This window comes from Taudactylus pleione, unplaced genomic scaffold, assembly GCF_031769625.1.
Source record: "Taudactylus pleione unplaced genomic scaffold, aTauple2 ptg000372l, whole genome shotgun sequence".
Classification (NCBI taxonomy): Eukaryota; Metazoa; Chordata; class Amphibia; order Anura; family Myobatrachidae; genus Taudactylus; species Taudactylus pleione.
Genome location: NW_028284773.1, coordinates 15827684 through 15849661, shown reverse-complemented (window position 1 = coordinate 15849661; position 21978 = coordinate 15827684). Strand labels below are relative to the sequence as shown.

The 21978-nt window shown below is 44.3% G+C and overlaps 1 long non-coding RNA gene across 1 annotated transcript; it reads left to right on the top strand.

Annotated features, from left to right (window-relative positions):
- Window positions 1-853: 853 nt before the first annotated feature.
- Window positions 854-21927, top strand: LOC148508307 (uncharacterized). The gene is made up of 3 exons (XR_015869599.1): window positions 854-938; window positions 1815-1999; window positions 20972-21927. It is a non-coding gene; the product is annotated as an uncharacterized LOC148508307 (long non-coding RNA).
- The last annotated feature ends 51 nt before the right edge of the window (window positions 21928-21978 follow it).

The following is a 21978-nucleotide window of genomic DNA, read 5'->3' as shown; positions in this document are numbered from 1 at the left end:
GGATGCTTCTTGCCTACCTTAGCCTGGACGATCAGCCTGTTCGTAGAGTGACGTTTTCATGCATCTGCAATTCTTGGTCGTACGAAGCAGGTAATTTATGCACTCCCCTAAAACGCCTGGAAACACTGAAGAATTCCTCAGTTTCCAGACCACCACCCTCGTATACTCCCACAAACGGCCTTACAGTATTTGTGATCGGTAGAGCTCGTACACACATGCGCACTGCTAGCCGTGCGCAGGCGCAGAAAGAAAAACATTGTATGCGTACGACCGCGCGGCTGCAATGACCGACTCTGAATGAGGTCCTGTGTCCTGAAGACCTAGTGATTGTAGTGTTTGTATGAGAAGAGAGTGGTCCGCAGTGTCAAATGCAGAAGAGAGATCCAGAAGCATAAGTAGCAAATAATGTACTTTAGACTTAGCAGTGATTAAATCATTCACTAATTACAACAAAATTAACCTAGCGACTACCTCAAAAACTGTGCTGAACACAAACAAATATATATATTTTCTAGCAGCCAACCAGCAACAACACGTGGAGAATGCCAAACTCCACACAAAAGCTACAGAAACAAAATGGGTGTGCTGCGGCGCTCAAAAGTAATGAAATACAGTAAAAAACCTATTAAATGTATAATTGAATATAATACAATACACACTATATATCTCCCGGGAGTAATAATAATAATTTTCCAAGACCTCTGAAGAAACAGTCTGACATACTTCGAGTGAGAAATGCGTCAAGCTCCGCCCACAATTGATGACACCACCAGGAAGTGCTCCTACACCCGTACGGCAAGCACACTCTACAGCCCACGCAGCTGGTGTGGCGTGTATGGACACGTGGCTGCTCCAGGCACTGGAAAATTAACAGCAGCATTATCCTCCAGAGACACACAGAAGCAGGTCTTTCTTCCAGAGGTCCGCATACAGGAGCGGTAAGCAGTACCAGTCATTGGTACTCAATTATACCCCTCTCCTAATTAGCAGACTGACTTTTTAATTTAGGCAAACAAGCTGTGCACGGCAACCTACATACACACTACGACATCATGGAGACATAGATTGTCACTATTAAGAAACCACTTGCATGCAACTAACATCTATGAAAAGACTTTTGGCTTTTTCCTATTTAAATATCAGCCCACGGCTAAAGTGGAAGGTTATGCTGTTTGGAAAGTGCATTTTTCTGCCTGTCTGCAATTAACCTATTCAAATACAGTGCATAACGGAGCTTTTCTTCTGAGGTTTGGTGTCATCCATAATCTACACGTTCAGCACACTACAGGTTCTGCAACAACGGGTTTCTGTACAAATATCACTACATGATGTTTATTTATTTATTAACAGTTTCTTATATAGCGCAGCATATTCCGTTGCGCTTTACAATTGTAAGCATTAATAGAACAAAACTGGGTAATAACAGACAGATATATAGGTAGGAAGGCCCTGCTCGCAAGCTTACAATCTATAGGCAAGCTTACAATCTATAGGCAAGCTTACAATCTATAGGCAAGCTTACAATCTATAGGCAAGCTTACAATCTATAGGCAAGCTTACAATCTATAGGCAAGCTTACAATCTATAGGCAAGCTTACAATCTATTTACAATCTACAATCTTTTAATCATTCAATACTGTTAATATACAGAGGTTTCTTAATAATCATAATTATGTATTGATTTATTGTTATATATATCCCTATGCTAAATGAGGGACAAAACCCGGCTTTTAATCTTTGCATATATCTAAATAAATTGTGTATATTGTGTACAGATGGCGCTGTCTCCAATTTGATCTAATTTTCCAATATAGGCCCGTATTCCATGTGGAGCGAAAAGCCGGGATTGGCGATAAAGTTTCGCCGATGACGTCATTTTGCCAATGTAATAGGCGGAAAAGTTTTACCTATGAATAGCAGGCGGAAAAAAGTGCAGAATTGGAGTTTTGGGGTGCAACGTTGCGGGAACCCCCGTGCAGCCTTCAGACAGTCCCCAAAGGTAAACTGCGTCAAACTAATTTTTAAAAAATATTATGGACACCCCAAAAAATAACTTTTAATTTGGGGTGAAAAAAAATGTTGGGGTACAAAGTTAAAAACTAGCGAACTAGACTCCAGGGGGGTCCCCAAGTGTACCCCAGGTGTTTTTATCATTGCAGGTGTTTGCGTCAGGTGGATTTTTCACGATTTTTTAAACTTAACTTTACCAACTTTTAAATATGCTGGCCCCCATTTTCAAGTACCCCAAATTTGCTGGGATAAGTTATTTTCAGCAAAAAAACTCCTGAATACTATTCTTCACCACTTCAAACAGGGGAGCGGAGGTGCGAACGCAGGCGTGCCTGAGCATCTCAACGCCATTTCAGAGCCGTGCATAAATTATAGGTAGCGTCATAGTACACGTCACCTGGCTGGTTTTTACACTGAAGTGCTCGCAGTGCTTGCGGTAGGGTATGGTCAACCTCAAGCGCTGCGATCGCATCCGATGTTATCCGTTGTACCGATGGTTGCATACACTTCCTGGAGATGACGTGTGCAAGTGGGCATCTTAAGACAGGTTGGTGGGGGTCTACATACACAAAGCGATCGCATGCAAAAACATAGTGGGCGAGATAATGCCTTGCTGTGTGATTGCCTGCCTTCCCAAATTTGCATACGCTGGGTGCGAGCGGGTCTGAATCAGGTCCCAAGTTACTAACACTTAAAATTGATTAAAAAAATCGTCTGTTAGTAAATGTGTAATTTAGCCCCTGAAACACAACATTGGTGTTGATCAGTTTTTACTTGAATAAAGTAGATTCAAATCAAACTTTAGTGTTTAGCCCTTTGTGTATTAAAACACACAGCTGCCCCCAGGACAGCAGAGTCCTTTTGGATAAACATTAAACAGTAATACTCCTTAATGAAAACTATCTAAAATAAATGTAATTTATGACTATGCAATAAATTTTCAATTACCTACTCTCCTTCCAAAATAAAAGCTAGTTGTCAGCAAACATAATGGTCAGTGGGCCTGATTCAGCAAGGATCGCAATTGCAAAGTTGCGTGCAGGCTATAGATATGCTGTATGCATGCAGGAAGCTTTGTAATTGCGATCCTTGCAATAATGCAAATGCAGCAGGAGGTGTATGACACCCCTGCTGCATTTGTGATCCCAGCACTGCGACGGAGGTCACAGGCTGGGATCACCATTGCGACCATCGGTAGTCGATGTCCACGACGGTGGACGGCGGCCGGCCAGCTGAGTAAGCCTCAGCTTACTCTGACTGGCTGGCCGGCTTGCGAGACCAGCAGACTGCGAATGCCGGGAGCCCCCGCACCGCCCCTTAAATGCCTCTGCCTTTCAATCAGGCAGAGGCATTTAAGGGCTTACTTGTGTCTTAGCAGGACCCATTCTGCACACTCGATAATCGGGTGAATTTTCCTTACTGTCACCTAAATTCTGTTTGTTACATTCCCTCGTGTAGGGAAACAGAACACTCCGCTGAGCTCTTCCATTATATCAAGCGGTTTACATCAAGCTGAAATTCCAGCTATGTCACCTGATTGACCTGTAGGGTGGAAGCGGTCCATATACAGTGTTTCCTGGTGTTTACCATTGTCCTTTAATGAAATTCAACATTGTCATATCATATTATATTGCAACATATTTCCAAAATAGTGAATGTACATTCCAATTCAAAACAGATGGCACATAGGGCCTGATTCAGAGATGAACGCAATGGTAATTATGTTCGCAGATCGAGCGATTGTTTGCCATTGTGCATGTATATAAGCCACACTGTGCGTGCGCAGTGATCGCGTTGCGATCACGGATGCACAGAGGAATCCATCGCAAACTGAGTGACAGATTGACAGCATTTGGGGGTGGTCAGAAAAACGTAGGCGTGTCTGACCATTTAAACGCCATTACATGGGCGTGCATAAATTAGCCACTATTATCTCCTACACAGCATAAGAACCCTCTGCATGTCAGAAGAGCTGCTGAGTCTGCGGAGGGCCAGACCAGCTGCAAGGGCAAGATGGACGCTCGATGTGATTCAATGTTATCAATATTTATGCAAGTAAGCAACGTTCTACACGTGTAAGAAGGCAGTAGAGGGCGTCCGTATGCTCGGGTGATCTTTTGAACCATTAGCATATTTTTGCAGCTGCTTTGCATATGAAATCATAGTTGTGATTGCATTAGCATCCATCTCTGAATCAGTTCCATAGTTAGCATTGCTAGGGCTATGAATATGATTTTAACCATTACCACCTGTCTGGAGTTTGTATGTTCTCACTGTGTATGCATGGGCTTCCACTGGATGCACCAGTATCCCACAGTTCAAAAACATACTGATAGGTTAATTGGCTTTTCTTAGAAGTGATAGTGAGTCTTGTTGCAGTAGTGGCTGGCACTTGGCAACAGATCCCTAACATCTTTTCTCTTGCTGTAGCACCGATTATCTGGGAAACCTATCTATCATTTTCTTCTCTTCCAAACTTCTCTTATCTTCCCAGCTGTGGTGGTACTGGACTGACTTACATGGCTCAGGCTATTAGTTCTGGCAGGATTAAATAGCTTTACTGACAGGTGGTTCATGAATGCCAGTGATAGTTCCTGATTTGGTGTATTGATCTGCTTTCCTGTGATCTTATCATCAGTGACCTCGTTTGGTAAATCATTTTGCGGTTCTCCATTATCCTGACTTTTGCTTTTTTCTCATGATTATGCTTTGTTTGCTGCCAGCCCTGACCCATGAATGATTAACTCTTTGCTGTCTGCCTCCAGCCCTTGACCTTGGTTTATATTCGGTTTTGACTATGAAGTGTTTATCATTATACTACCTGCATTCCAACTTTGACATATTATATATATATATATATACACACACACAGGTATATATATATATATACTGTATATATATCATGAAAAATTTCAATGAGGGGTGCACTCACCAGTCTTCATAAAAGTGGCTTTTAATGTATCATAGTGGCACAGTGAAGTTGCATCCACATTTCGGTCGCACACGTGTTTATCTTGATAAAGGTATGAAACGTCCATGTGATGCTGTAACTTCACAGTGCCATTATGATGCATTAAAAGCCACTTTTATGACGACTGGTGAGTGCACCCCTCATTGAAATTTTGTATAGAAGAGGACGTTGTTGCTTTTATGGATTGTCACCCTAGCAATTACTACACGTTGACGTGAGTGTGGACCAAACTGACTATATATATAAAGATAAAGTCCAAAAGCGGCACTCAGGGATTTAAGATACAAAAGACAGTTAGCAGCCTTAGTAGTGACACTACTAGGGCTCCTTACTGTCTTTTGTATCTTAAATCTTTGAGTGCTGCTGTTGGACTTTATCTTGCATGGCTGACATGTTATGGAAGAGGGCAACAGAGGTAAAGAATTATTCCTATTCTATAGTGAGTGCCAGACTCTGCATTGGATTTATATATTATAAGGGCACAATCGTGCCCTTATATTAAGGCTGCATTTAAAAAAATGGAAATCCCTATAGAGAATTCTGGAGGGGGGGGCATGATGTTTAAGGGATGACACCTCAAAAGCTATTGGAGTTATCGGGCTGAAATTTCGCGCTGCCGGGTAGAACTGTTGCTGGGTGCTGCATGCCAAAAACAAAAAAAACTGAGGATTTGGGAGTAATCTAAAGCTCCAACTGTCACTTTTTTCTGAGACTCTCAATTAGGACCACTTTTCTGCTGTTCTCTATGGGGGATTTTTGGGAAGGCATTACTCAGGGTAGGGGGCGAATTTAGACTTGGGGTTTGTTTTATTAGGTAGCTATTGTTCCAGGGTACGTGCTTTTGGGGTTCAGGTAAATTAAAAAGTTAGTTTTTAAACTATTACCTGAAGAAAGCGTCATTGTAGATATAGGACTTTTCAACTTGTTGCTCAGCCTCAGTAGGAGCCTCCAGCAGGTGTACTCACTGTGGCTTCACCTGGGTGCACCAAGATGGCTGCCTTTTCGGTCGTTAGCAGTGCTGGAACATGTCATTGACAACAGGTGGTAGCAGTGGTGGGTTCACGGTGGCGGTGCGACCATCAGCAGCGGTGCGACCATCTGCGGAGCGTGGGTTTCAGCGGCGGCAGTGAGGGAGTCAGTGGTGGCGGGGAAACCGGCGGTTGCACTGGCTTTGGCGGCGGGCTTGGATCCAAGAGGATCCAGTCCCTGCTCGCCATTCTACCAATTACGGCAGTGGTGCCCATTTAAAAAATGCCGCATCAGCGCCATTTTTGAAATTCAAAGATAGCCACTGAGAGCCAATCACGGCTCGTGGTGGCCATATTTGAGTTTCATAAATAGCGCTGAGGCACCATTTTTGAAATGGGCATTGCTACCATACACGGCAGAAAGGCGGACAGGGACTGGATCCTCTCGGATCCAGGCCCGCCGCCGACACCTGCACAGGAGCCGAGTCCCGCAGCTGCTGCTGCCTTGTCCCAAAGCTGCCGATGACATCGCAAGCTGTGATTGGCTCGCGGTGGCCATCTTTGAATTTCAAAGATGTCCGCCACGAGCCATGAGCTGATGCGGCAGGACGCGGCAGCTGCAGGACCGGCGCCTGTCAAGATGACAACAGAAGCCCTGAGGAGGTGGCAGCTATGCAAATAGCTAGTGGCTGCCACCCCCAAGTGAAGACGCCGAAGCCCTGGCGGGTTGGCGCCCTCCAGACGAAGATGCCTAAGCACTGGCAATTTGGCGCCCGCCAGGTGAAGATGCCAGAAGTCCTAGTTGGTGGCGGCCATGCAAAAGAGCTGGCACAGGCAGCTTCCCACTAGGTGAAGACACCGAAGTCCTGGCAGGTTGGCGCCTGCCAGCCAGGCAAAGATGCCAAAGCCCTGGTGGGTTGTTGCATCCGCCAGGTGAAGACACCAGAAATCCTAGTGGGTGGCGGCCATGCAAAAGAGCTGACACAGGCTTCCGCCCACTAGGCAAAGATGCTGAAGCCCTGGCAGGTTGGCGCCCACTAGGCGAAGACGCTGAAGCCCTGGTGGGTTGGCGCCCGCTAGGCAAAGATGCTGGAAGTTCTAGTGGGTGGTGGCCATACAACAGAGCTGGCACAGGCTGTTGTCCACTAAGCAAAGATGATGAAACCCTGGCAGGTTGGCGCCCACTAGGCGAAGATGCCAAAGCCCTGGTGGGTTGGCGCCCGCCAGGCAAAGACGCTGGAAGTTCTAGTGGGTGGTGGCCATGCAAAAGAGCTGACACAGGCTGCTGCCCACCAAGTGAAGATGCCAAAGCCCTGGCAGGTTGGCACCTGCCAGGTGAAGATGCCTAAGCCCTGGTGGGTTGGTGCTTGCCAGGCAAAGATGCTAGAAGTCCTAATGGGTGGCGGCCATGCAAAAGAGCTGGCACAGGCTGCTGCCCACTAGGCAAAGATGCTCAAGCCCTGGAAGGTTGGCGCCCACCAGGCAAAGATACTGAAGCCCTGGTGGGTTGGCGCCCGTCAGATGAAGACGCCGAAGTTCTAGTGGGTGGCAACCATGCAAAAGAGCTGACACAGGCTGCCGCCCACTAGGCGAAGATGCCGAAGCCCTGGCAGGTTGGTGCCCACCAGACGAAGACACCAAAACCCTCTTGGGTTGGCGTCCACCAGGCGAAGATTCCAGAAGTCATAGTGGGTGGTGTCCATGAAAAAGAGCTGACACAGGCTGCCACCCACTAGGTGAAAACACCAAAGCCCTGGGAAGACTCCAAAGCCCTGGCAGGTTGCATCCCGCCAGGTGAAAACGCTGGAAGTCCTAGAGGGTAGCAGCCGTGAAACCCCTGGCGGGTTGGTGCATGCCAGGCAAAGATGCCAGAAGTCCTAGTGGGCGGCAGCCATGAAAAAGAGCTGACACAGGCTGCCACCAACTAGGTGAAGATGCCAAAGCCCTGGCGGTTTGGAGCCTGCCAGGTGAAGACACCGAAGACCCTGGTGGGTTGGTTCCCACCAGGCAAAAATACCGAAGCCCTGGCTGGTTGGTAGCCACTAGGCGAAGACGCCAGAAGCCCTAGTAGGCGGCAGCTACAAAAAAGAGCTGACACAGGCTGCCGCCCACTAGGTGAAGATGCTGAAGCCCTGGCAGGTTGGAGCCCGCCAGGCAAAGACACTGAAGCCCTGGCGGGTTTTTGCCCGCCAGGCAAATATACAGAAGCCCTGGTGGGTTGGCGCCTGCCAGTCAAAGACACCAAAGTCTTGGGGTGGCAGCGGCCATGAAAAAGAGCTTATAGCCACCGCACCCCAGGTGAAGTTGCAGAAAAAATTTATTTTATTAAAAAAATCGGTGTCTGTTTATTTCAATATTTCTTTTACAGGTGTACTACAGGTACCAGTAGGCCAAAAATGCCCCGCCTGCTGGTACTTGTGCGGGTGAGGCTTGCTGAGACCTATAGTCCATCTGCAAAAGAAAATATTCTTTAAAATGCACCACATTACACAATCAACACAGCACCCACCACCCAGGGGTGCCTGGGATAGCCCCGAGCTATCAGCCTGGGCCTGGGGTGCCCTGGAGAGAGGGACCACTTTATTGGGGGGTCCCCAGCTCCCCTGCCATACCTGGCCTGGGCTGACTAGTGGTCAGGGTTGATGCTTTGGCTGGGTGGCCCAGTGAAAGGGCTCCCCTGGCTGTGGCATTAGCCCACCCGCTAGAAAAGTCCGGTGCTGGTTCTGGAGAATACAGAGGGACTCTACTCATTTTTACCCCCTGTATCCAAAACCAGGACCAGATCAGAGCTCAGTGCTGGTTGCGCGAAGTACTGGGACCCCTACATCGTTTGTCCCCCCGTTTTTTGGCAACCAGGGCTGGTTCTGACTAGCCCAGTGCTGGTTGTGCTAGATACAGGGAACACCTATGCTTTTTGTCCCCTATATTTTCTCAACCAGGACTGGCCGTGAAATACCTGGGGCTGGTTGTGCTTTGCCGGGATGCTTTTTTTTATTTTACACATTCAGGACCTCATTCAGAGGTGGTCGCTCAGGAGCGATCGGTAGCACCCAAAGTGATTGAGAATATGCAAAACGAGCGCTCAGTCGCAACGCACATTGTAAGCGTGGAAACACCCACAACAATGAAAGCACACCTCCTATCTATGGGCTAATTCAGAGTCGGTCGCAGGCGGCAACCTATGTCAGCACGATAAACACCTGTTACAGTGTTATTTGCCTACAAACATTGGTTGAGGCAGAAACCATCGCCAGCACTCGCAATGCTTAAGGTAGACCCTGGGCTACCCTTAGCTCTGCGAGCAGTGGCATCGTTATTGCAACGAGATGACGTGTGTGATGACTCGCTCAGTAATATATGCATGCCCTTAAAACGCCCCTTTTAAGGTCAACCACGCCTGCGTGTGCACCACCACACCCCCATTCGCAAGCACCTTCCCCTGTAACCACCCACAAACGGCACGAAATGTCAATCACAGCTACGACCTCATAGTGACTAATGAGTAATGATACTGCCTTTGAACCTCTATACACCCCTGCCTATACCTTCTGATATCCTGCCTATAAACCTCTAAGGATGACGCTATTTTGCGTACGCAGTTATACAGTAAATAAAGACTCCAGACCTAGAACCTGTGGTTCCAAAGCACAAAGTATTATTCAAGTAAAAGTACAGTCAGTTACACGCTAGTTATAAGTACAATTTAGCGCAAAGGAATTATACAGACCCAAGTACAGTTATACATATGCTGCGCTCTGGACCAGATGTAGGCATCAGCAAGAAACCCCTTGTCAATCAGCATTCAGCATGAAGACTAGAAACCCAGGGTCAGGGTAATACCATTGGTCCTAAAGGAAAGGGCATATGTTACAAGGCAACAACAGGTTGATTCAAATAGACACAATCCAGCCTCTAACAACTGGTGGTCTCTGGTTTCCCGCCTCATGCAAAATCGTAACAGTTGGTCATATAATGTACATTTTGTTGCTTGAAGTCTCTGCGGTCCATAAGTTGAGAATGCCTGTTGCGATCTCTACATCGATGTTACCGTAATACTGTTGAGAGAGTACGCATCAGTACAATACCAAACATGGCTTACTTATCACATATAAAACCTTAGTTACAAAATAATCTTTATTTCATAGCAATTATAGTAAATGTGCATACTTGAATCTTATACATTAAAGCTTATGGAACCTTGTATGTGAATATGTAATGTGTGAGTATGTGGGGTTTGATGTAAAGACGCTAGTTAACTTGGGGTAGATGCATGTGCGTGAAAATGGCAAAATGGCGTCTTGCGATTTCATTTCCAAGATGGCGTCTTGCGGCCAGTCGCAAGATGGCATCGATGCAATTCAATTTTAAACTGATCTTGTCAGCCAATAATCCAGCTTCGACAGTTCACCCTTTGATAGTGAACAACATACTATCACAATCTGATTTTAAAATATAATCTTTAGGCTTACAATTATATACTATTTAGTGTTCTTAATCTATCAATAATGTGTCTCTGAGTGGGGACATAAAACTACTATTATACGCACACCGCGGATCATGTGAAAGGTGTGGGGATACACCAGTCCTATAATGGCAGTCTTGAAAGGGAAATTTGAGACTTTACATTATCTGAGGTGTTTTAAAATAACATTTCAATAATACATTCTATGCATGTCTAAATATAATACATTAAATGATGGTATTTCCTAGTTCAGGGTTATAATGCAGCTCTGTATTTACCTCAGTATTCATACTGACCACCATCATAATTTCGTTCTTTCGTTTTACTCTATTTTTACATTTTACACACTTCAACACAATAGGAACACACCGGACACATATGCCAATTATTATGATGACAATCAGTATAAGGATTAAGAATTTGCCTATGCTTGCGATCATTTCCTGGACCCATTCCCCTAGACCTGAGAACCATTTCACTGGGTTCAGCCATGAAACCCATCCTTCTATCTTTTCCCCTACTTCAGCCACTGAAGCATTATGGTTCTTACGAAATTCCCATTTTAGCTGCAGAATTTCATCTATCTTCCGGTCTATCACTTCCTAAGGGTCGCTGGTATCATTGGTGACATAGGTGCAACATTTTACTCCAAATTGGGTGGCCAACATTACGCAATACCCTCCAGTAACAGCAGTTAAATAATTTAACACTAGCCTGTGTTGCACCAGTTCTTTCTTGTACGCTTGCAATTCCCTCCCTGTATACCTGAATATGTCATCGTACATCTCGGTGATATTATCTATTAATTTAGCAAGTTCCTGAATATATCTAAAATTTAATGTACCCCGAGCGATCCTGGTGGGATCCAATGTGACTAAAACTTGAAAGCCAGTTGTCTCACTAATTAACTGAGTGCCTTCATACACATCACCAGGTATCATATTTCATTTGCCTCTGTGTTCATATTGCGTGTGAAGATATGGTGATGGTGTGTTTTTATGTATACCAAGCATTTCAACATGTGTGAGGGTCATAACTTCTGGGACTACTCTTCCCAGGTAACACAAACCTTCGGAACTCGGGGAGAGCCACTTATACGTTTTTCTTCCACATATAAAATATACATTATCAGGGAGAACATAAGGAATGGTATGCATCATTATCATTAAGCACATTTCCCTTGCAAACAATCCTATTTCTGGGTCTTCCATCTGGTACATGCAAGTCTCCGGCTGTATTATTTTAGCACAATATACATCTGGCATCTTACCAATAATTTCTTTGGTGGAACTCAATGCATACCGGTACCTAAAATGTCTCCCACTAGATTTAATTGAGCGTAACAGATCATGGTTTATGGACTCATTAACAGCTCTTTGTGAGTAGGTCATCGTCTGATTATTCCCTGTCACTTCCCAACTCCCGGGTTTATTAGGGTTGGTTATGTTTAAACACAAAAGTGATCTATCTACTTGGAATTGATAGAGTTTGAAATGAGGTGGTTTGGATGAGAGGAATTTTCCATCCAATGTCTTCCATTTCTGTAATTCTAAAATTTCCGTGATATTCAGTGGAAATGGCACCAACCCTACATTATGCTGTCCCTGTGGCACATGGGAACACACCCAGCAATCAGTTTGATTTCACACTTTGCCTACCATGCTATGATAATCCTCTAAAGGATACCCACCCCAGTACGAGTTATATTTAGGCTGGCACAGTTGGATACAATTCTCATCAACTAGGGACCCACAAAGCTCACAAATACAGGAATCATCAGACGATAAACCTCCACACCATCCCCGAGTATCCTGGATAACAGCTCTCTTAATAACAACAGTACAAAGATTGGTCAGACACTCCCCTGATTGGCACTGCACTCCTTCTGACTCCACTCCATCAGCACTGCCATCAACTCCCCTCTCCACAATCGGTCCCCCTTCACAGAAACAGGACATTCCGAACCGACCAGGATGGTGAACACTCTAAAAGAGAACATGAAAATGAACACAGCAGGCCCATCCATTGCCACAACAAGACCTGCAGATTTCTTTTAGTTCAGGAATCTCACTACAACCTTTTCAATCCTCCCGGAACAAGCTCATGAGCGACAGGTCCACGCTATCAGCCTTGTCTCCGACTCGTTTCTCCACTGGTTGGTTGACCTTTTTGCAGTGAGTGGAATGGACCCAGGTATCTCTCTCAGCCACCTTCAAAGATGTAGTACTTGTCAGCAGCACCTGGTACGGACCTTCCCACCGATAAGTCAAACAACCTGAACACAAGAAATTTCTGATCATAACATATTATCCTGGTTCAACATCATGACAGTTAGTTTCAGGCATATCATTGGACAACAATTTCAGTTTCTGCTGCTGTTGTTTTAACTGCTTACTCATGGATATAAGATACTTTATGGTTACCTCATTGTTACCCTTCAAGTCTTCCTGTGGACTTATAATCAAATGAGGTTGTCTACCGAACAGTATTTCTAATGGGGACAGATTTAGAGGGGGTCTAGGAGTGGTCCTTATACTATGTAGGACCAAAGGTAACGTTTCTGGCCATCCTAGTCCAGTCTCTGCCATGATTTTACTTATTTTTAATTATCCCGTTCATCCTCTCTACCTTGGCACTGGCTTACGGTCGATAGGGGGTGTGAAGTCGACTATTAATACCCATCAGCTTACGCATATTTTGAAAAACATCACCTGTGAAATGAGTACCCCTGTCACTCTCAATGATTTCCTGAACTATTTTCTTGGCAGTAAACGCAGCAGTATTAGTGGCTGCTGGGTAGGCCTCAACCCAATTAGAAAAGACATCAGTGCACACTAATACATACTTAAGATTACTGCAGGGTGGTAATTGGATTAAATCAATTTGTATCACCTGGAAAGGTCCATCAGTCCGTGGAATGTGGGACGGTTCGGTAGGGATCGCTTTTCCTATGTTCTTCCTCAAGCAGGTCAGACAGGACATTGCTATCTTTTCTGCTTGTGAAGAAAAACCTGGTGCGCACCAGTATGCTCCCAGGTGAGTCAGACCATGTTCTGCCTCAGCCAGGCTGGGGTAATATGCCTTGGGGGCTACTGGCTTACCTTGTCCGTCCCGGAGGACTCTTGCCCACATCCCTTGGACATCCACATGGACTTTTCCTGAATTGAACACAAATTTTACATCTCAGTTAATTTCAGCATATCAATTTTTTGGAAAGACATAATTTTTTCAGTGGGAGAAAACATTTTTAACCCTGCTGCCCATTTTGCAGCTTCATCGGCTCTGTTGTTGCCCAATGACACCGGATCATCCTCACATGTATAGGCTTTACACTTGATTACTGCCACCACTTTGGGCAGTTGGATTGCTTCTAAAAGGTGTTTTATGTGTCGGGAATGTGCAACTGGTGTGTCTGCTGCTGTCATAACATTTCTCAGATAACATAGAGCCCCGAAATCGTGCACCACCCCGAACGCGTACCTCGAGTCAGTGTAAATGTTAGCAGATTTGCCTGCTGCCAGTTCACATGCTCTAGTTAGTGCTACTAACTCTGCCACCTGGGCTGAGTGAGGTGGACCAAGAGGTTTAGCTTCTATGATGTCTGTGTCATTTACAACAGCATAACCTGTACATAATTCACCTGTGTCTGTTTGTCTATGACAACTCCCATCCGTGTAAAAAGTCACATCTACATTCTCTAAAGGTGTGTCGTGTATGACAGGTCTAGCAGTAAAGGTCTGACTCAGATATTCCATACAATCGTGTGTATCATTATGTCCACTGAACTCACCCCCCACTAGCAACTCATCTCCTTCCACCCTTTGTACATCATGTTGTATATATGGTAAATACGTTGCTGGATTCAGCGTGCTCCAACGTTTAACAGTGATGTTTGCAGGTGCGATTAGAGCTAGTTCCCATTTGGTAAACCTAGCTGAAGAGACGTTTCTAGTTTGAGCAGAATTCAGCAGAGCAGATACAGCGTGGGGAGTGTATACAATCATATCATGACCCAATACTACGTCCTCACTTTTACTCACCAATAGAGCGGTGGCTGCTACACTTCTCAAACAGGTGGGGAGTGATCTCACCACAGTGTCCAATTGGGCACTGTAGTATGCTATGGGCCTACTGGCATCACTATGTTTTTGTGTAAGGACACCTGCAGCACAACCATCGGCTTCCGTACAATACAAATCAAAAGGTTTTTCATAATCAGGTATTCCCAATGCAGGTGCTTTTGTCAGACTATCTTTAAGATTAAGGAAAGCCTGCTCTGATTCCTCTGTGTGTATGACACGATCGGGCTTTGAGGAAGAGATTAAGTCCTGTAAAGGCAAGGCCAAAATAGAAAAACCTGGGATCCACATTCTACAGTATCCACACATTCCCAAGAAGGTACGAATTTGGTGTTGATTCTGCGGCAGTGTCATGTTCTGTGTGGCCTAGATTCTATCATTTGTGAGATGTCTTAACCCCTGGGTTAAGTAGTGTCCCAAATATTTTACTCTGGATTGGCATGGCTGTAGTTTGTCCTTAGCCACCTTGTGTCCTGTATGCGAGAGATGAAGCAACAAAAGTTTAGTATCATTCAAACATGACATAAATGAATCAGAACACAGCAATAAATCATCCACATATTGAATTAGAACAGATCCATTGGCAGGTTGAAAAGATTGTAAATAGTGGTGCAATGCCTGGGAAAAGAAACTGGGGCTGTCTATGAAACCATGGGGCAACCGTGTCCATGTATATTGCACACCTCTGTATGTAAATGCGAATAGATACTGACAGTCAGGGTGGAGAGGCACAGAGAAGAAAGCAGAACAGAGGTCAATGACAGTGAAATGGGTTGCATTTGGTGGGATCTGCATCAGGATGACAGCTGTATTTGGCACTATGGGGAATTGGCTCTCTACGACCTTATTAACACCTCTAAGGTCTTGTACCAGCCTATAACCCCTCCCACCACTCTTTTTCACCGGAAAGATGGGACTGTTGGCTACACTAGCTGTACGGACTAAAATTCCCTGTTGCAATAGTCGCTCAATTATTGGAAAAACCCCTAATTCTACATCCTGTTTTAGTGGGTACTGGGGAATTTTTGGAACTTGCCTACCGCTTTTTAAATTTACCATTACGGGGCTTACGTTTGCCATTAATTCAGTGTCCTGTCCATCCTTAGTCCAAAGGGAATCTGGAATTTGGGACATTTGATCTACCTGGGACGGATTATTTATTTAAACAGGTAGAGTGATACATTATCCTTTGGGGAGTGTCCAACATATCCCGCACCTCATGTGCAACTCTCTCTGGGATATCTAAAAATACACCATCAGGGGTGCAATATATAACACATCCCATCTTACATAACAAGTCTCTGCCCAGCAGGTTAGTAGGAGCTGCAACAGCCAAAAGAAAAGAATGCCTGGTATGCCCAATAGTAACCTCTGTGGACTTTGTTAAAGGATAATGTTCCACTTTACCTGTTACACGCATTGTTGGTACTGTCTCGTTGGTCACATGTAAATTAACGGGAGATTTTATCACTGACCTGGTCGCTCCTGTGTACAAGAAAAGGATATTCAGTACCAGCTACATCAACCATCAAGACCGGTTCTTCCCTAGTACTTCCCTTTAACCTAACTATCTGTAGACTAGAGGTATGACCTGACCCCTAGCGTTGGCTACCATTCTCCAATAAAGCATTAATGGCTACAATTGGAGCTGGTGCCTACTGGACATTTGCTGTTCTCTGTGCATATCCCTTATGGGGATATCCAGGTACTCTCTGGTTTGGGGGTCCTACCCTTTTCACTCTGCAGTTTTTAATTAAATGTCCTGGCTGGTTACAATTAAAACATATTCGTGGATCGGATGAAGACACGGGTTGTTGTGAGGTTTAAGCAGGGGGAAAAGGTGGTGGATATGGGTAGGGATATGGAGGATAAGGGTGTCAAAACCGGATAATTGGCGAAGACAGAATCTGTTTGCAATTGGAATCTGCGCAATGCTGTCTTGTAAAGGGCCTAGACTCCATCTTAGAAATAAAATCTCACAGCACTATTTTGTAAACAAAAGGTACATAGTCAGCCTTCCTCAAACACAGGCAGACTAAACAGGGAGGCTCCGACAGCACAGCTGGAAGCCTCCTTCCTGTATGAGAATTAAATTCACTGTATAAACACATTTTGCAATTGCAGTTTAAAAACATCAGAAAAATACATGTGTGCTTGTGTATATATATATATATATATATATATATATATATATATATGTGTGTGTGTATGTGGCCCATTTATAATATCACACAGACTTATATTTGAAAAGTAGCAAAATTCCCTGCAACTCATACACACAATGTTAAACAGAATACAGTCAGTTTTTTAGTGATCCTTCCCAAAATCATACTCGCATGGCCACACACACACATAGATGCCCTTCCAGCTTAGTGCTGCTCGCTGAGTGCCCCACCGACCCTCAGACGCACAACGCAATTCAGTGGTGTTTTCCCCGCATACATACATTTAAAAGCAATGGTCCCGTAACGCAAAAAGGATAATTAAGAAATGAATGTTTTCTGTAACTATGGCTTAGTAAATGACAATTGAACTGTGTGTGGAACCGTACTGACCTACTCTGTTTCCGCAGCATTCCGGTGACATCAATATGAAGATCAGAACATGCGGCTATGAAATATGAATGTTAGAGAGAATATCTATTTGAAATGTTATTTTCCATAGCAGCTTAGATTTGCATGTTGGGGGATACAAAAGGAGGTTGGAGACCTTTTGTATCCATTTGGAATTGTCCAATAAATGCCCTGTAACAGATTTCTCCAAAGGACTGGTTATTCCAGTCTAATCAATAGAGCTAGCTAGCTGAGAGTAGAAACAGTAGTCTCAGGTAACCAAAAAGGATACTCCCTTTCTGATGACCTCACAGGTAAAAAGGGGCGGGAACATAGCATGCACATCCTGAGAAAACACAGTTTAGCAGACACACTTGCAGATTTTAGAAGGAAGAGAGAGGTACACTCCCTGACCAGACAACAGAAGAATGGGTCTCAGTTCCTCTGGGTTGTTATAGCTGAGTATAAAATGTGCAATATTGTAGCCTATTTGGGTGTCTGTAGCTAAGTGGTGTTAATCAGTTATTAGCTTAGCATGGTGTGTGGTTTGTAGTTTTCTAAGGATATTCATGGGTCTGTGTTGGCATGCAGTGGATGATGTGTTGTCTGGTCTGTGCTTTTCATCTGCACTGTAGGGTACAGTGGTCTGTTGTCAGCATGCAGGAAAGGGATTGATTGTGGAATTGTTGTGATATTTGTGAATGATTGATGCTGGTTGATTGAGATCCCCTGGTGTGTTCTGTGTTTGGGCCTTGCCATGTGTTCTGTGTTGGGGCCTGCCATGTGTTCTGTGTTGGGGCCCTGCCATGTGTTCTGTGTTGGGGCCCTGCCATGTGTTCTGTGTTGGGGCCTGCCATGTGTTCTGTGTTGGGGCCCTGCCATGTGTTCTGTGTTTGGGCCTTGCCATGTGTTCTGAGTTTGGGCCTTGCCGTGTGCTTGAACGGTATCTCTGCTTGGGAGAGATGGGCTTTGTGTGTGTTGTATACTCATGAATGTGATCATAGTGTGGTGTTGTGTGAGTCAGATAGGTATATTGTCTTTGTTGTGGTTGTAGTCATTGATGGATGATTTGCGGAGTTGCAGCTTGGTGCAGGATGGAGTTTGCCTAGGGATCATGAGGCTTGCAAACAAAGGAAAAACATGTGCTTCGGCCCTTCCCCCTCCCCACGGTCTAGTGACTACTGGATGAGGTCTGTAGTAGGATGGTATTGTTGTATATTGGAATCAGCTTGTGTGGTAATAAATGGTGCAGTGTTTGCCTGATGTGTTGGCATATGATATTCAGCTTGCATATTTAACTAACTATGGCATTATGGGAGATTTCAATGAGGTAGCTTCATAATGGAGTTTGTTTGTAGACCATGCGGTTTGGACAATAGGGCAGGAAGAATTCCCAACCCCCCCCTCACACACACTCCATCACCAGCCATCTTGAACATGTGCTCTCAGCAGACATTGATATATCTCTCATTGTATTTTAATATGTCTTTTTCTCTCTCTCTCTCTCTTTCTCATATTGCTCATTGTATTTTGATCTTTAATAACCGTTTCATGTATTTTAACTGTACCTTATGACCTAATGTTTGTACAATTTATTTGCGCTCATTATTAGATCATAGCGTTGTAACATCTGTACTTTTACCTGAATAATAATCTTTAGCGCTTCGGACCGCTATTCAACTGTCTCGGTATTTCATTAATGGTATAATCAAAATAGCGACATCTTGTGGTTTTAGAAGGTATAGGCAGGGTTTTGTCTTAGAGGTTTTTAGGCAGGGTTTTGTCTTAGAAGTTCTAGGCAGGTGAATCTTAGAGGTTTATAGGAAGGAATATATTAAAAGGTTTATTTACAAATTTAACAGTGGGGGCTCGCATCGGTTTATCACACTGATACACGATAACAATCGGTCAGTCCTCTCTCAGCAAAAGGGTGGAGGCGCCTTTTGAGAGACGCATTAGTCTCTCATTACCACAGTGTTGCTGAGAGCGTACTGCCGGTTATTGTGTAGAGGAAGCGCTGATTAGAATCCAGGGACAAGAGAGGAAAAAGTTTGTTTTCCTCTGTTGATAGAACCTTGTGTTTAGAGGGGTGCTGCAGTATTTGCATACGCAGCTAGAACGCATTTTTGCGTACGCAGTAAAAAAAGTAATTATACGCTTGTGTGGTAGTCGCATAATTGTGTATGCGGCCGGTCGCGCAATAAGCGTATACGCACTTCCGGTTCTGCTGCCACATGTTTGAACAAAGCCATTGAGGTTTAAATTTTTTTTCTATCTACCAATATCTGGGTTAAACGTTTATATTCTGCGCAGAGAAAAAAGTGTGTAACAGTGAGTATGTGTTGGAAAGTTAAGGGTACCGTATGATCCTTAAGGGCTAGGTGCAAGGGTTAGCCTAGTCGCTCGGTAAGCAGCTTTACCGTTCTAAACACAGTAGCAGGTGTATGGTTTGTTATTTTTGTTGGGGACCGGCTCTCAGTGTGACTGCAATGTTCAATAATATTTGAGCATTATAGTTGAGCCGCACTAGGTGTGATTGTGAGCTGAGAGAGAACAGGTGAGTGAAAGCATCTAGAAATAACTTTCATAGGTGAGCTGGCGCATCTAGAAATAACGTCCGTAGGTGAGCTAGGCGCATCTAGAAATAACGTCTGTAGGTGAGCGAGGCGCATCTAGAAATTTCGTCCGTAGCTAAGTGAAAGTATCTTGATTGTCTTTCACCGGCTTAAATCTTTATTGAAAAGCGTTGGAGTTGTCTCAAAATAGGAGCCACGCAAACGGTAGAAATGTTAGGCAATGATGTGCTGCTAATGGAGGAATATGATGAGAAAGAGTGTTAGAACGTTTCCCAGAATTGGTGGTTTTGATAAAAATGTGTTAGGCAATGTCCAGGATCACGTCAGTATGGTGCGATCCCGAGAGAAAAAGATTAAGTATTTTGAATGTTTAAAAAAAAATATGGCAGCATGAAGGGGATGCGTGGCTTAACAATGTGCAAATGATGCAAACTAGCGTCGTGAGCACATTACCAGAGAATAAACCCGCAGCGCTGAATTGCAATGCGTGCGAGCTGCGAAATAGCGCGCACGTGTGGCACGGTAGCGTTGTGGAAGGTAGTACAGATGGTTCACGCACACCACCACCGTCATATGCGGATGGGGGTGTAGGTACAGTCAATGTGAAAACCCATAAAAATGTAAGAGATCCAGAGTGAGGTAGCTTAACTATTGTTTATTTTCTCCCTCCCATACCCCAACTACCAGTGCCCTCTTGCTTCCATATAAGGGAGAGGTACACTGCACATAGACACAAAAGCCTCAGGGTCCCAGGGACTAACCCAGTATTGTTTGTCAAAGCTTTATAGAACTGTTATGTTTAAATGATATTAAACTGTTGTGCTTTATCTTTCACATACAGGACGCAAGGCTGCCAAAGACATACGACAGCCATACCCGGCTAAGGTTAAATACTTGAAGTACTGCCCTACTCAGGGGACAAGGAAACAATAGAACCATAGACATTTATAACAGAATTTTTTTATTGCAGGAATTTTGTATCAATACAGTATCCTTAGAATTAGTGATGGAAGGAATACTCATTTCACAAGTAATATCTTTTACAACATGTGTAAGGTGATAGGTACTAGTATCAAGATCATCCCAGACCACCTGTCTGTCTCCCGTTGAGATACTGTTTGCCAGGTAGCCTCATGTGAAAATATTATGAGGTTACTGTGCAGGTTCTCATGACAATGTGTAAGAACAACAGGAATTGAAGTGTTATTTACTAACATGCCTGAAGCAAACTGTAATGATGTTAAACCTGGAGAAAAATTCATTTGATCTAATAATTTCTTGTGTTCAGATTGCCTGATTGATTGGGGGATAGAACCATATCCGACGTGTTAACTAAATTCTACATCCTCAAAGGGTGGCCGACTAAGATGCCAGAGTCCATTCCACCAAATACAGGGAGCATTAATCTTCCGGGGGGGATGCAAGGCGGAGACGAGGCCGATAGCATGGACCTGTCGATCGTAAGCTTGTGCCGGGAAGATTAAAAGGTGACTGTGAGCTATCTGAGCTAAAGAAATTGCAGATCAGTGTTGCAGCAATGGACCAGTCCGCTGTGTTCATTTTTGTATTCTTTTTCAGAGTTTTCACCATCCTGGGTTGCTCGGGGATTCCTGGTTTCGGTGATAGGGGACTGATACAGACAATGGGAGCTGATGTCGGCATTGATGCAGAGGAGTCGAAAGGAGGAGTGCTATACCAAACCAGGGGAGTGCCGGTCCAATATGTAGTGTATAATAATGTAGCCTGAGTTTGAGTGGTCATGCATGGATATAACATTTATGTTGTTTTAAGTCATCTTAGGTAATGCAGTCCCAACCCCTTCCAAGGCTCTCCTTATAGGATAGGTGCATCCCAACATCTTTCCCATGATCCCTTAAGGATCCGCGGTGTGCGTATAAGGACAGTTTCATGTCCCTCCCGGAGACGCATTATCTGAATGGTTCAAATGACCATACCGTGTCATACCATAATAACATTGAACGGTATATTCTCATGCATTGCTAAACAGATTCAGAACAGGTTGTGATAGCGCTTGATTGGCTATCAAAGGGTGGACTGTCAAAACCGGATAATTGGCGAAGACAGAATCTGTTTGCAATTGGAATCTGCGCAATGCTGAATTGTAAAGGGCCTAGACTCCATCTTAGAAATAAAATCTCACAGCACTATTTTGTAAACAAAAGGTACATAGTCAGCCTTCCTCAAACACTGGCAGACTAAACAGGGAGGCTCCGACAGCACAGCTGGAAGCCTCCTTCCTGTATGAGAATTAAATTCACTGTATAAACACATTTTGCAATTGCAGTTTAAAAACATCAGAAAAATACATGTGTGCTTGTGTATATATATATATATATATA